Source organism: Salmo salar, chromosome ssa17, assembly GCF_905237065.1.
Source record: "Salmo salar chromosome ssa17, Ssal_v3.1, whole genome shotgun sequence".
Classification (NCBI taxonomy): Eukaryota; Metazoa; Chordata; class Actinopteri; order Salmoniformes; family Salmonidae; genus Salmo; species Salmo salar.
Window position 1 is genome coordinate 5,699,053 of NC_059458.1, and position 12,614 is coordinate 5,711,666.

Consider the following 12,614-nt stretch of genomic DNA (forward strand, 5'->3'; position numbering starts at 1 on the left):
ACAAAAGCACTTTATTACAGACAGAAATGCTCCTCAGTTTCATCAGCTGTCCGGGTGACATAAAATGACATTGGAGGTGGCTTATGGTAGAGAAATTATCATTAAATTATCTGGCAACACATCTTGTGGACATTCCTGCAGTCAGCATGCCAACTAGAATTCAAGGCCACCCTTAACATGCCTATCACAGTATTCTGCAGCGATACACCACCTAGCTTGCGGTAGGTGGGACTATCATTTGTTTTTCAACAGAACAATGACCTAACACACCTCCAGGTTGTGTAAGGGCTATTTGACCAAGAAGGAGAGTGATGGAGTGCTGCATCAGATGACCTGGCCTCCACAATCACCCGATCTCAACCCAATTGAGATTGTTTGGGATGAGTCGGACCGCAGAGTGAAGGAAAAGCATCCAACAACTGCTGAGCATATGTGGGTAACTCCTTCAAGACTGTTGGAAAAGCATTCCACTTGAAGCTAGTTGAGAGAATGCCAAGAGTGTGCAAAGGGTGGCTACTTTGAAGAATCTCCAATGTAAAATATATTTTATTGTGTTTAACACTTTTTTGGTTACTACATGATTCCATATGTGTTATGTGTTATGGCCATTGAGGGAGATGTAGTGCGTCTGGTTGGTAAGGTGGGCTTGTAGCCAGGAGAGTGTGGTGCCCTCAGCATCCAAGCCCTCCAGCCTGGTGAGCAGCATAAAAGGCAGCACTCAGGTCAAGGAGAATCATGATATCAGGCAACAGTACGTTTAAGGGTCTTGGCCAGGAAGGGGAGGTTGGAGATGGGGCAGTAGTTATAGAGGATGTCGATATCCAGTCCGGGCTTCTACAGGATGTGTAGAAGTGTTTCTGAACACTTCTACATTGTCAATGCTCCTATGATAATGAATAATCATGAATGTATCATGAATAGAGTTGCAAAAGGAGGGTATATTACTGGAAACTTTCAAAGTTTTGTAACTTAAGTTTTATTTCATTTCATCAGATGACATCTAGTGGCCTTTTTGGGTACTTCAGATGATCACAGACTGTGTGGACTTATCATGTGTACAATATATAAAATAATCAAATAAGATGATTTGTAAAACAATCTGTAAATGACAATTTGTAATGACAGGTGTACATCGGTCTAATTATAAAAAAGGTTCCATGAAATATCAACAAACAACATCTTAAAGCGCTCACAATTACTTGTATTAACTATTCTATACTTAATGCTACTAATCATTCCAGCTGCCAAAGAGAAGTGGAAAATGGTCAGAATTGTCAGTTAAAAGTACACCTGTGTTAGCCACATTATTCAAAGAATACAGATAGCAGAAGTATAAAGTATTCAAAAAGTCAGTTGTCAGTGAGTGGTTCTCACTTTTAAATGCGTTTTGTAATCACCCAATAGAAAACACATTTTATCTTCATTAATATTCAAATCCAAGGTTGATGCAATTATATTAATTAAACTAAAATCGGGTGGCCGATAGATGCATCCAATAACCACTTTATCACCAGAAAATGAACAGGAAGGACTTTCTATGAAGAGATTTAACATCAATGTTATCAGATGTACAGTAAATACATTTCATTGGTCACATACACGTATTTAGCAGATGTTATTGCGAGTGTAGCGAAATGCTTGTGGTCCTAGCTCCAACCGTTCAGTAGTATCTAACAATTCACAACAATACACACATCTAAAAGTAAAGAATGGAATTAAGAAATGTATAAATATTAAGATGAGCAATGTCAGAGTGGCATTGACTAAATACAGTAGAAAAGATTACATTATATACACATGAGATCAGTAAAGCAGTATGTAAACGTTATTCAAGTGACTAGTGCTTCATTATTAAAGTGGCCAGTGCTTCCATGTCTATGTATAGGGCAGTAGCCTCTGAGGTGCTGGGTTGAGTAGCCGGGTGGTAGGTTGAGGGTCTTAGGGGCCAAGCCAAATTTCTTCAGCCTCCTGAGGTTGGAGGCACTGCTGCGCCTTCTTCACCACATTGTCTGTGTGGGTGGACCATTTCAGATTGTCAGTGATGTGTATGCCAAGGAACTTGAAGCTTTCCACCTTCTCAACTGTGGTCCCGTCGATGTGGATAGGAGGGTGCTCCTTCATTTTGTTGATGTTGAGAGAGAGGTTTTTATCAGGGTCCCACTCTGCCTGGGCCCTCACTTCCTCCCTGTAGTCTGTCTCGTCATTGTTGGTAATCAGGCCTACTAATGTTGTGTCGTCTGCAAACTTGATGATTGAGTTAGAGGCAAGTGTGGCCATGCAGTCATGGGTGAATAGAGAGTACAGGAGGGGGCTGAGCACACACCCTTGTGGGGCCCCTGTGTTGAGGATCAGCGAAGTGGAGGTGTTGTTTCCTACCTTCACCACCTGGGGGCGGCCCGTCAGGAAGTCCAGGACCCAGTTGCACAAGGCAGGGTTCAGACCCAGGGCCCCAAGCTTAATGATGAGTTTGAAGGGTACTAAGGTGTTTAAGGCTGAGCTATAGTCAATGAACAGCATTCTGACATTTTTTTATTTATTTTATTTCACCTTTGTTTAACCAGATAGGCAAGTTGAGAACAAGTTCTCATTTACAATTGCGACCTGGCCAAGATAAAGCAAAGCAGTACGACATATACAACAACACAGAGTTACACATGGAGTAAAACAAACATACAGTCAATAATACAGTAGAAAAATAAGTCTATATACAATGTGAGCAAATGAGGTGAGTTAACCTCTATGGGCTAGGTGGGACGCTTGCGTCCCACCTACTCAACAGCCACTTTAAGCCTGTGGCGCGATTTTCAAAACCTTAAAAATCCTATTACTTCAATTTCTCAAACATATGACTATTTTACAGCTATTTAAAGACAAGACTCTCGTTAATCTAACCACACTGTCCGATTTCAAAAAGGCTTTACAACGAAAGCAAAACATTAGATTATGTCAGCAGAGTACCAAGCCAGAAATAATCAGACACCCATTTTTCAAGCCAGCATATAATGTCACCAAAACCCAGAAGACAGCTAAATGCAGCACTCACCTTTGATGATCTTCATCAGATGACAACCCTAGGACATTATGTTATACAATACATGCATGTTTTGTTCAATCAAGTTCATATTTATATCAAAAACCAGCTTTTTACATTAGCATGTGACGTTCAGAACTAGCATACCCCCGCAAACTTCCGGGGAATTCGCTAACATTTTACTAAATTACTCACGATAAACATTCACAAAAAGCATAACAATTATTTTAAGAATTATAGATACAGACCTCCTCTATGCACTCGATATGTCCGATTTTAAAATAGCTTTTTGGTGAAAGCACATTTTGCAATATTCTAAGTACATAGCCCAGGCATCACGGGCTCGCTTATTTAGACACCCGGCAAGTTTAGCACTCACCATAATCATATTTACTATTATAAAAGTTTGATTACCTTTTGTTGTCTTCGTCAGAATGCACTCCCAGGACTGCTACTTCAATAACAAATGTTGGTTTGGTCAAAAATAATCAATCGTTATATCCGAATAGCGGCGTTTTGTTCGTGCGTTCCAGACACTATCCGAAATGGTAAAGAAGTGTCGCGCGCATGGCGCAATTCGTGACAATAAAATTCTAAATATTCCATTACCGTACTTCGAAGCATGTCAACCGCTGTTTAAAATCAATTTTTACGCCATTTTTCTCGTAGAAAAGCCATAATATTCCAACAGGGAATCTCCTTTTCGGCAAACAGAGGAAAAAATCACAAAGGCGGGGCGGTCGGGTCACGCGCATAAGCCCAGAGTCCCTTGATCGGCCACTTGAGAAAGGCGATAATGTGTTTCAGCCTGGGGCTGGAATGACGACATTCTGTTTTTTCCCGGGCTCTGAGAGCCTATGGAAGACGTGGGAAGTGTCACGTTAGAGCAGAGATCCTTAGTAAAAGATAGAGATGGAAAAGAAGTTCAAGAAATGGTCAGACAGGCCACTTCCTGTAAAGGAATCTCTCAGGTTTTGACCTGCCATTTGAGTTCTGTTATACTCACAGACACCATTCAAACAGTTTTAGAAACTTTAGGGTGTTTTCTATCCATATGTAATAAGTATATGCATATTCTAGTTACTGGGTAGGAGTGGTAACCAGATTAAATCGGGTATGTTTTTTATCCAGCCGTGTCAATACTGCCCCCTAGCCCTAACAGGATAAGGGAGGTAAAGGTAAAAAAGTCCATGGTGGCAAAGTAAATACAATATAGCAAGTAAAACACTGGAATGGTAGATTTGTAGTGGAAGAAAGTGCAAAGTAGAAATAGAAATAATGGGGTGCAAAATAAATAAATACAGTAGGGGAAGAGGGAGTTGTTTGGGCTAAATTATAGATGGGCTATGTAGAGGTGCAGTGATCTGTGAGCTGCTCTGACAGTTGGTGCTTAAAGCTAGTGAGGGAGATAAGTGTTTCCAGTTTCAGAGATTTTTGTAGTTCGTTCCAGTCATTGGCAGCAGAGAACTGGAAGGAGAGACGGCCAAAGGAGGAATTGGCTTTGGGGGTGACCAGAGAGATATACCTGCTGGATGCGTGCTACAGTTGGGTGCTGCTACGGTGACCAGTGAGCTGAGATAAGGGGGAACTTTACCTAGCAGGGTCTTGTAGATGACCTGGAGCCAGTGGGTTTGGCGACGAGTATGAAGCGAGGGCCAGCCAAAGAGAGCGTACAGGTCACGTGGTGGGTAGTATATGGGGCTTTGGTGAAAAAACAGATGGCACTGTGATAGACTGCATCCAGTTTATTGAGTAGGGTATTGGAGGCTATTTTGTAAATGACATCGCCGAAGTCGAGGATCGGTAGAATGGTCAGTTTTACGAGGGTATGTTTGGCAGCATGAGTGAAGGATGCTTTGTTGCGAAATAGGAAGCCAATTCTAGATTTAACTTTGGATTGGAGATGTTTGATGTGAGTCTGGAAGGAGAGCTTACAGTCTAACCAGACACCAAGGTATTTGTAGTTGTCCACATATTCTAAGTAAGAACCGTCCAGAGTAGTGATGCTGGACGGGCGGGCAGGTGCGGGCAGTGATCGGTTGAAGAGCATGCATTTAGTTTTACTTGTATTTAAGAGCAGTTGGAGGCCACGGAAGGAGAGTTGTATGGCATTGAAGCTCGTCTGGAGGGTTGTTAACACAGTGTCCAAAGAAGGGCCAGAAGTATACAGAATGGTGTCGTCTGCGTAGAGGTGGATCAGAGACTCACCAGCAGCAAGAGCGACATCGTTGATGTATACAGAGAAAAGAGTTGGCCCAAGAATTGAACCCTGTGGCACCCCCATAGAGACTACCAGAGTCCTGGACAACAGGCCATCCAATTTGACACATTGAACTGGAAGGAAACGGGGCCAAAGTAAGTAATGGATTTGGGGGTGACCAGTGCAATATACCTGCTGGAGCGTGTGCTACGGGTGGGTGTTGCTATGGTGACCAGTGAGCTGAGGTAAGGCGGGGCTTTACCTAGCGTAGACTTATAGATGCCCTGGAGCCAGTGGGTTTGGCGATGAATATGTAGTGAGGGCCAGCCAACAAGAGCATACAGGTTGCAGAGGTGGGTAGTATATAGGGCTTTGGTGACAAAATGAATGGCACTGTGATAGGCTACATCCAGTTTGCTGAGTAGAGTTTGGAGGATATTTTGTAAATGACATCACCGAAGTCAAGGATCGGTAGGATAGTCAGTTTTATGAGGGTATGTTTGGCAGTATGAGTGAAGGGTGCTTTGTTGCGAAATAGGAAGCCGATTCTAGATGTAATTTTGGATTGGAGATGCTTAATGTGAGTCTGGAAGGAGATTTTACAGTGTAACCAGACACCTAGGTATTTGTTGTTGTCCACATATTCTAAGTCAGAACCGTCCAGAGTAGTGATGCTAGCCATGCGGGAGGATGCGGGCAGCAATCGGCATGCACTTAGTTTTACTTGCATTTGAAAACAGTTGGAGGCCTCGGAAGGAGTGTTGTTTGGCATTGAAGCTCGTTTGGAGGTTTGTTAGCACATGTCCAAAGAAGGGCCAGATGTATACAGAATGGTGTCGTAGTAGTTGGTGAACCAGGCGAGGCAGTCATTTGAGAAGCCAAGGTTATCGAGTCTGCCGATAAGATTGCGGTGATTGACAGAGTCACAACTTGCAGACTTGTTTACGCTGCTGTGCGTTTTGTTGCCAATCTTACTTTGCTACCTGACGGTTTTTACTTTTTCATTACCGTATATTTTTACTTTTTCCCTCAACTTTTTTCATTCAACTTTTTCACCCCGGAGGTTTTATCTGGACATGGTTCGTCAGGACTTCAAACAGCCGAAGCTAAGTAACATTAACATGATGCCTTCTAATTGCAGTCGTTGTACTTATAATTTACAGGAGAACGATCGCCTTACGTCAAGGATAGCTGTGCTGCAAGCCCAGCTTCAGACGCAATCGTTAGGCAAGGGCAATTTCAGTGTAGGAAAGGATGAAACAGCGTCTGTGCCACCAGTAAGTACAGATAGTAACGTTAGTATAAACCCCCTCGCACGGTGCCCGCAGCCGGACAACTTTCTCATGGCTTGTGGAGGGAAACGCTGTAGGAATGTTCAACCGGTTCAATTCAGCCGACAGAAACTTTCAACCGGTTCTCCCCATTAAGCGAGTCGGAGTCGGAGGCAGAGACTTCTCTGGTCTCTACTCCTCCCGTTGTAGGGTCTGAGACGCCGACGGCTCCCACCATTAGCTCTGACAAATTGAAAACCCTAGTCATTGGCGACTCCATTACCCGCAATATTAGACTTAAAACTAATCATCCAGCGATCATACACTGTTTACCAGGGGGAAGGGCTACCGACGTTAAGGCTAATCTAAAGACGGTGCTGGCTAAAGCTAAAACTGGCGAGTGTAGAGAGTATAGAGATATTGTTATCCACGTCGGCACCAACGATGTTAGGATGAAACAGTCAGAGGTCACCAAGCGCAACATAGCTTCAGCGTGTAAATCAGCTAGAAAGATGTGTCGGCATCGATTAATTGTCTCTGGCCCCCTCCCAGTTAGGGGGAGTGATGAGCTCTACAGCAGAGTCTCACAACTCAATCGCTGGTTGAAAACTGTTTTCTGCCCCTCCCAAAAGATAGAATTTGTAGATAATTGGCCCTCTTTCTGGAACTCACCCACAAACAGGACCAAGCCTGGCCTGTTGAGGAGTGACGGACTCCATCCTAGCTGGAGGGGTGCTCTCATCTTATCTACGAACATAGACAGGGCTCTAACTCCTCTAGCTCCACAATGAAATAGGGTGCAGGCCAGGCAGCAGGCTGTTAGCCAGCCTGCCAGCTTAGTGGAGTCTGCCACTAGCACAGTCAGCGTAGTCAGCTCAGCTTTCCCCATTGAGACCGTGTCTGTGCCTCGATCTTGGTTGGGCAAAATTAAAAATGGCGGTGTTCGCTTTAGCAATCTCACTAGTATAAAGACCTCCTCCATTCCTGCCATTATTGAAAGAGATTGTGATACCTCACATCTCAAAATTGGGTTACTTAATGTTAGATCCCTCACTTCCAAGGCAGTTATAGTCAATGAACTAATCACCGATCATAATCTTGATGTGATTGGCCTGACTGAAACATGGCTTAAGCCTGATGAATTTACTGTGTTAAATGAGGCCTCACCCCCTGGTTACACTAGTGACCATACCCCCCGTGCATCCGGCAAAGGCGGAGGTGTTGCTAACATTTACGATAGCAAATTTCAATTTACAAAAAAAAAAAACTATGACGTTTTCGTCTTTTGAGCTTCTAGTCATGAAATCTATGCACTTTTTATAGCTACTGTTTACAGGCCTCCTGGGCCATATGCAGTGTTCCTCACTGAGTTCCCTGAATTCATGGACAAGTTCTGGCCTGGTTTAGATCTTATCTGTCGGAAAGATATCAGTTTGTCTCTGTGAATGGTTTGTCCTCTGACAAATCAATTGTAAATTTCGGTGTTCCTCAAGGTTCCGTTTTAGGACCACTATTGTTTTCACTATATATTTTACCTCTTGGGGATGTCATTCGAAAACATAATGTTAAATTTCACTGCTATGCGGACGACACACAGCTGTACATTTCAATGAAACATGGTGAAGCCCCAAAATTGCCCTCGCTAGAAGCCTGTGTTTCAGACATAAAGAAGTGGATGGCTGCAAACTTTCTACTTTTAAACTCGGACAAAACAGAGATGCTTGTTCTAGGTCCCAAGAAACAAAGAGATCTTCTGTTGAATCTGACAATTAATCTGGATGGTTGTACAGTCATCTCAAATAAAACTGTGAAGGACCTCGGCGTTACTCTGGACCCTGATCTCTCTTTTGAAGAACATATCAAGACTGTTTCAAGGACAGCTTTTTTCCATCTACGTAACATTGCAAAAATCAGAAACTTTCTGTCCAAAAATGACGCAGAAAAATGTATCCATGCTTTTGTTACTTCTAGGCTGGACTACTGCAATGCTCTACTTTCCGGCTACCCGGATAAAGCACTAAACAAACTTCAGTTAGTGCTAAATACGGCTGCTAGAATCCTGACTAGAACCAAAAGATTTGATCATATTACTCTAGTGCTAGCCTCCCTACACTAGCTTCCTGTTAAGGCAAGGGCTGATTTCAAGGTTTTACTGCTAACCTACAAAGCATTACATGGGCTTGCTCCTACCTATCTTTCCGATTTGGTCCTGCCGTACATACCTACACATACGCTACGGTCACAAGACGCAGGCCTCCTAATTGTCCCTAGAATTTCTAAGCAAACGGCTGGAGGTAGGGCTTTCTCCTATAGAGCTCCATTTTTATGGAATGGTCTGCCTACCAATGTGAGAGACGCAGACTCAGTCTCAACCTTTAAGTCTCTACTGAAGACTTATCTCTTCAGTAGGTCCTATGATTAAGTATAGTCTGGCCCAGGAGTGTGAAGGTGAACGGAAAGGCTGGAGCAACGAACCGCCCTTGCTGTCTCTGCCTTGCCGGTTCCCCTCTTTCCACTGGGATTCTCTGCCTCTAACCCTTTTACAGGGGCTGAGTCACTGGTTTACTAGTGTTCTTCCATGCCGTCCATGGGTGGGGTGCGTCACTTGAGTGGGTTGAGTTACTGACGTGGTCTTCCTGTCTGGGTTGGCGCCCCCCCTTGGGTTGTGCCATGGCGGAGATCGTTGTGGGCTATACTCTGCCTTGTCTTAGGATGGTAAGTTGGTGGTTGGAGACATCCCTCTAGTGGTGTGGGGGCTGTGCTTTGGCAAAGTGGGTGGGGTTATATCCTGCCTGTTTGGCCCTGTCCGGGGGTATCATCGGATGGGGCCACAGTGTCTTCTGATCCCTCCTGTCTCAGCCTCCAGTATTTATGCTGCAGTAGTTTATGTGTCGGGGGGCTAGGGTCAGTCTGTTACATCTGGAGTATTTCTCTTGTCTTATCCGGTGTCCTGTGTGAATTTAAATATGCTCTCTCTAATTCTCTCTTTCTGTCTTTCTCTCGGAGGACCTGAGCCCTAGGACCATGCCTCAGGACTACCTGGTATGATGACTCCTTGCTGTCCCCAGTCCACCTGGCCGTGCTGCTGCTCCAGTTTCAACTGTTCTGCCTGCGGCTATGGAACCCTGACCTGTTCACCGGACGTGCTTGTTGCACCCTCGACAACTACTATGATTATTATTATTTGACCATGCTGGTCATTTATGAACATTTGAACATCTTGACCATGTTCTGTTATAATATCCACCCTGCATAGCCAGAAGAGGACTGGCCACCCCTCATAGCCTGGTTCCTCTCTAGGTTTCTTCCTAGGTTTTTGGCCTTTCTAGGGAGTTTTTCCTAGGGAGTTTTTCCTAGCCACCGTGCTTCTTTCACATGCATTGCTTGCTGTTTGGGGTTTTAGGCTGGGTTTCTGTACAGCACTTTGAGATATCAGCTGATGTACGAAGTGCTATATAAATAAATTTGATTTGATTTGATTTGATTTGATAGCCTTGGCCAGGTCGATGAAGACAGCTGCACAGTACTGTCTTTTATCGATGGTGGTTATGATATCGTTTAGGACCTTGAGCGTGGCTGAGGTGCACCAGCTCAGAAACCAGATAGCATAGTGGAGAAGGTACAGTGGGATTCAAAATGGTAAGTGATCTGTTTGTTAACTTGGCTTTCGAAGACTTTAGAAAGGCAGGGTAGGATAGATATAGGTCTGTAACAGTTTGGGTCTAGAGTGTCTCCCCCTTTGAAGAGGGGGATGACCGCGGCAGCTTTCCAATCTTTAGGGATCTCAGATGATACAAAAGAGGTTGAACAGGCTAGTAGTATTAGCTGGACCAAGATGGATAGAAGCTGTCTGGTCAAAAATTGCTTTCGACTGTAAAATGCATTTTTGCATGCTTTAAATTAATTGTGGGATAAAGTTTACCGGTCATTTCGGGAAATAAAAAAGGAATTAAATTCATCCACAGTAGCCTAGCTAGAAATCGGATTGAATTGGCTATCGTATCAGGCGAATGGATCCAGTTTCTCAATCGAATACAGAATTATAGAGGAAAATAGGTTTGAAAATGATTGGGTTAGACTACACTACATAATATAGGCCTATCGCATATATGATATTTTGATCACCCATCTTGTTCTTCGTTATGTAGCTCTACTGTTCTGGCTGCTAGGCCAGAACAGTCATTCCATTTTGATTGACTACCTTATTACCGAGTTGATTACGATGCATGTTTGGAATAATGTTTGACTTAAATCCTCATTAACAGTGAAGAGGGACCAAACAAGGTAACTTTGAAGAGTAAAAACAATGCCCTTCTCAGCTGAATTACGTTTTGCGTATGTCTGAGAGTGAGAAAATAAAATAATTAAGATTTTGATTTTATGACAGTCTAATATCAAGGTTATGGTATATTCAAATTGTACTGTATTTCTAGAGTGATCCAAAATGTTATTTAAATAATCGATTTTCCTTCCAAAAGATAGGCTAAGTGGTGACCCGTTTTATTTGCTAAAGTTACACGATTTAAGTTCCAGTTACAAACATTAAAACAATGGCTGGAGTAAGTGTAATTTCTAAAGTCAGTGACTTATTGAACATGTAACACAACGAAAATAATCTCTTCATGGTACAAAAACGTGATCTCCCATTTCTAATTACCAAATTAAGAAATTAAAACAAAATGATAGGCAAGGCCTACAGTGCCTTAAAAAAGTATTATATGTATCAATCACTACAAAGATACAGGGGTCCTTCTAACTCAGGGATTTCATCATGAGGCCATTAGTGATTTTAAAACAGTTGAATCCCACTTTGTAACACAGCAAAATGTGGGAAAATGGGTGTGAATACTTTCTGAAGGCATTGTATGTTTTTCATATGTCACAACTTCGAGACAGAAATGGGCCTATACATGCCATAAGAAGGCCTGAACTCATGAGCAACCTTAACATTAATTTAACGCTGAAAATGTAGCTTATCCCACTTAGAAATGAACAGGTTAAAGAGATATAAACCTTATATCAACTAAATATCTTAAATGACTGCTCCCATTTAAATGCTACTTTATTATTTGACATGAATTCAACAATAAATCGTTCATTAAAAAGTAATTAAGTGGTTGTCATCTATCCACTCCTAATGATGATAAACCATACGCTTTCAATCCATGAAAAAACTCTTAGTCTAGTGGTGAAAAATTACATTTAGATTAGGGTCGGCCACTCAATCAATTAGGATACCAAGGCTATGCCCATAAATTCATTCTCCTGGAAGAGATCAGTTCTATGGATGCATTAAAACATTTTGGCAATTATTCTGGGATTTTTTTTCCCCTTGTGAGCCTACTTGTGGACAATATAACAGCTGTAGGCTATTTAAATTAAATCCCCTTCCTGACCACTTGTTCTAATGGAGTAGATTTAGAGGAACACAGATAGCATAATTTATCCTAAACCCTAGGATTAATAAGGAAGAACATTATCAGAAGATAATGCTTTTTATCACATTTGTGTATGAAACTGATGATTGCAATGAATCCAGTATTTGTGACACTAAATGGCCCTTAGTCTGTGTTAATAGTCTTTGCTAGTTAAAGCCCCGCCTTATCTCAGCTCACTGGTCACCATAGAAACACCCACCTGTAGCACGTGCTCCAGCAGGTATATTGCACTGGTCAATCCCCAAAGCCAACACTTCCTTTGGCCGCCTTTCCTTCCAGTTCTCTGCTGCCAATGACTGGAACGAATTGCAAAAATCTCTGAAGCTGGAGTCTTATATCTCCCTCTCTAACTTTAAGCATCAGCTGTCAGAGCAGCTTACCGGTCACTGTACCTGTACACAGCCAATCTGTAAATAGCACACCCAACTACCTCATCCCCATATTATTACTTACCCTCTTGCTCCTTTGCACCCCAGAATCTCTACATGGACATCATCATCTGCACATCTACACTGTGTTGTTGTTTTTGTCACACTACTTTGCTTTATCTTGGCCAGGTCGCAGTTGTAAATGAGAACTTGTTCTCAACTGGCCTACCTGGTTAAATAAAGGTGAAATAATAATACATTTTAAAAAAAGAAACAGTGACCTTTACGTTTTATGTTACATATCTT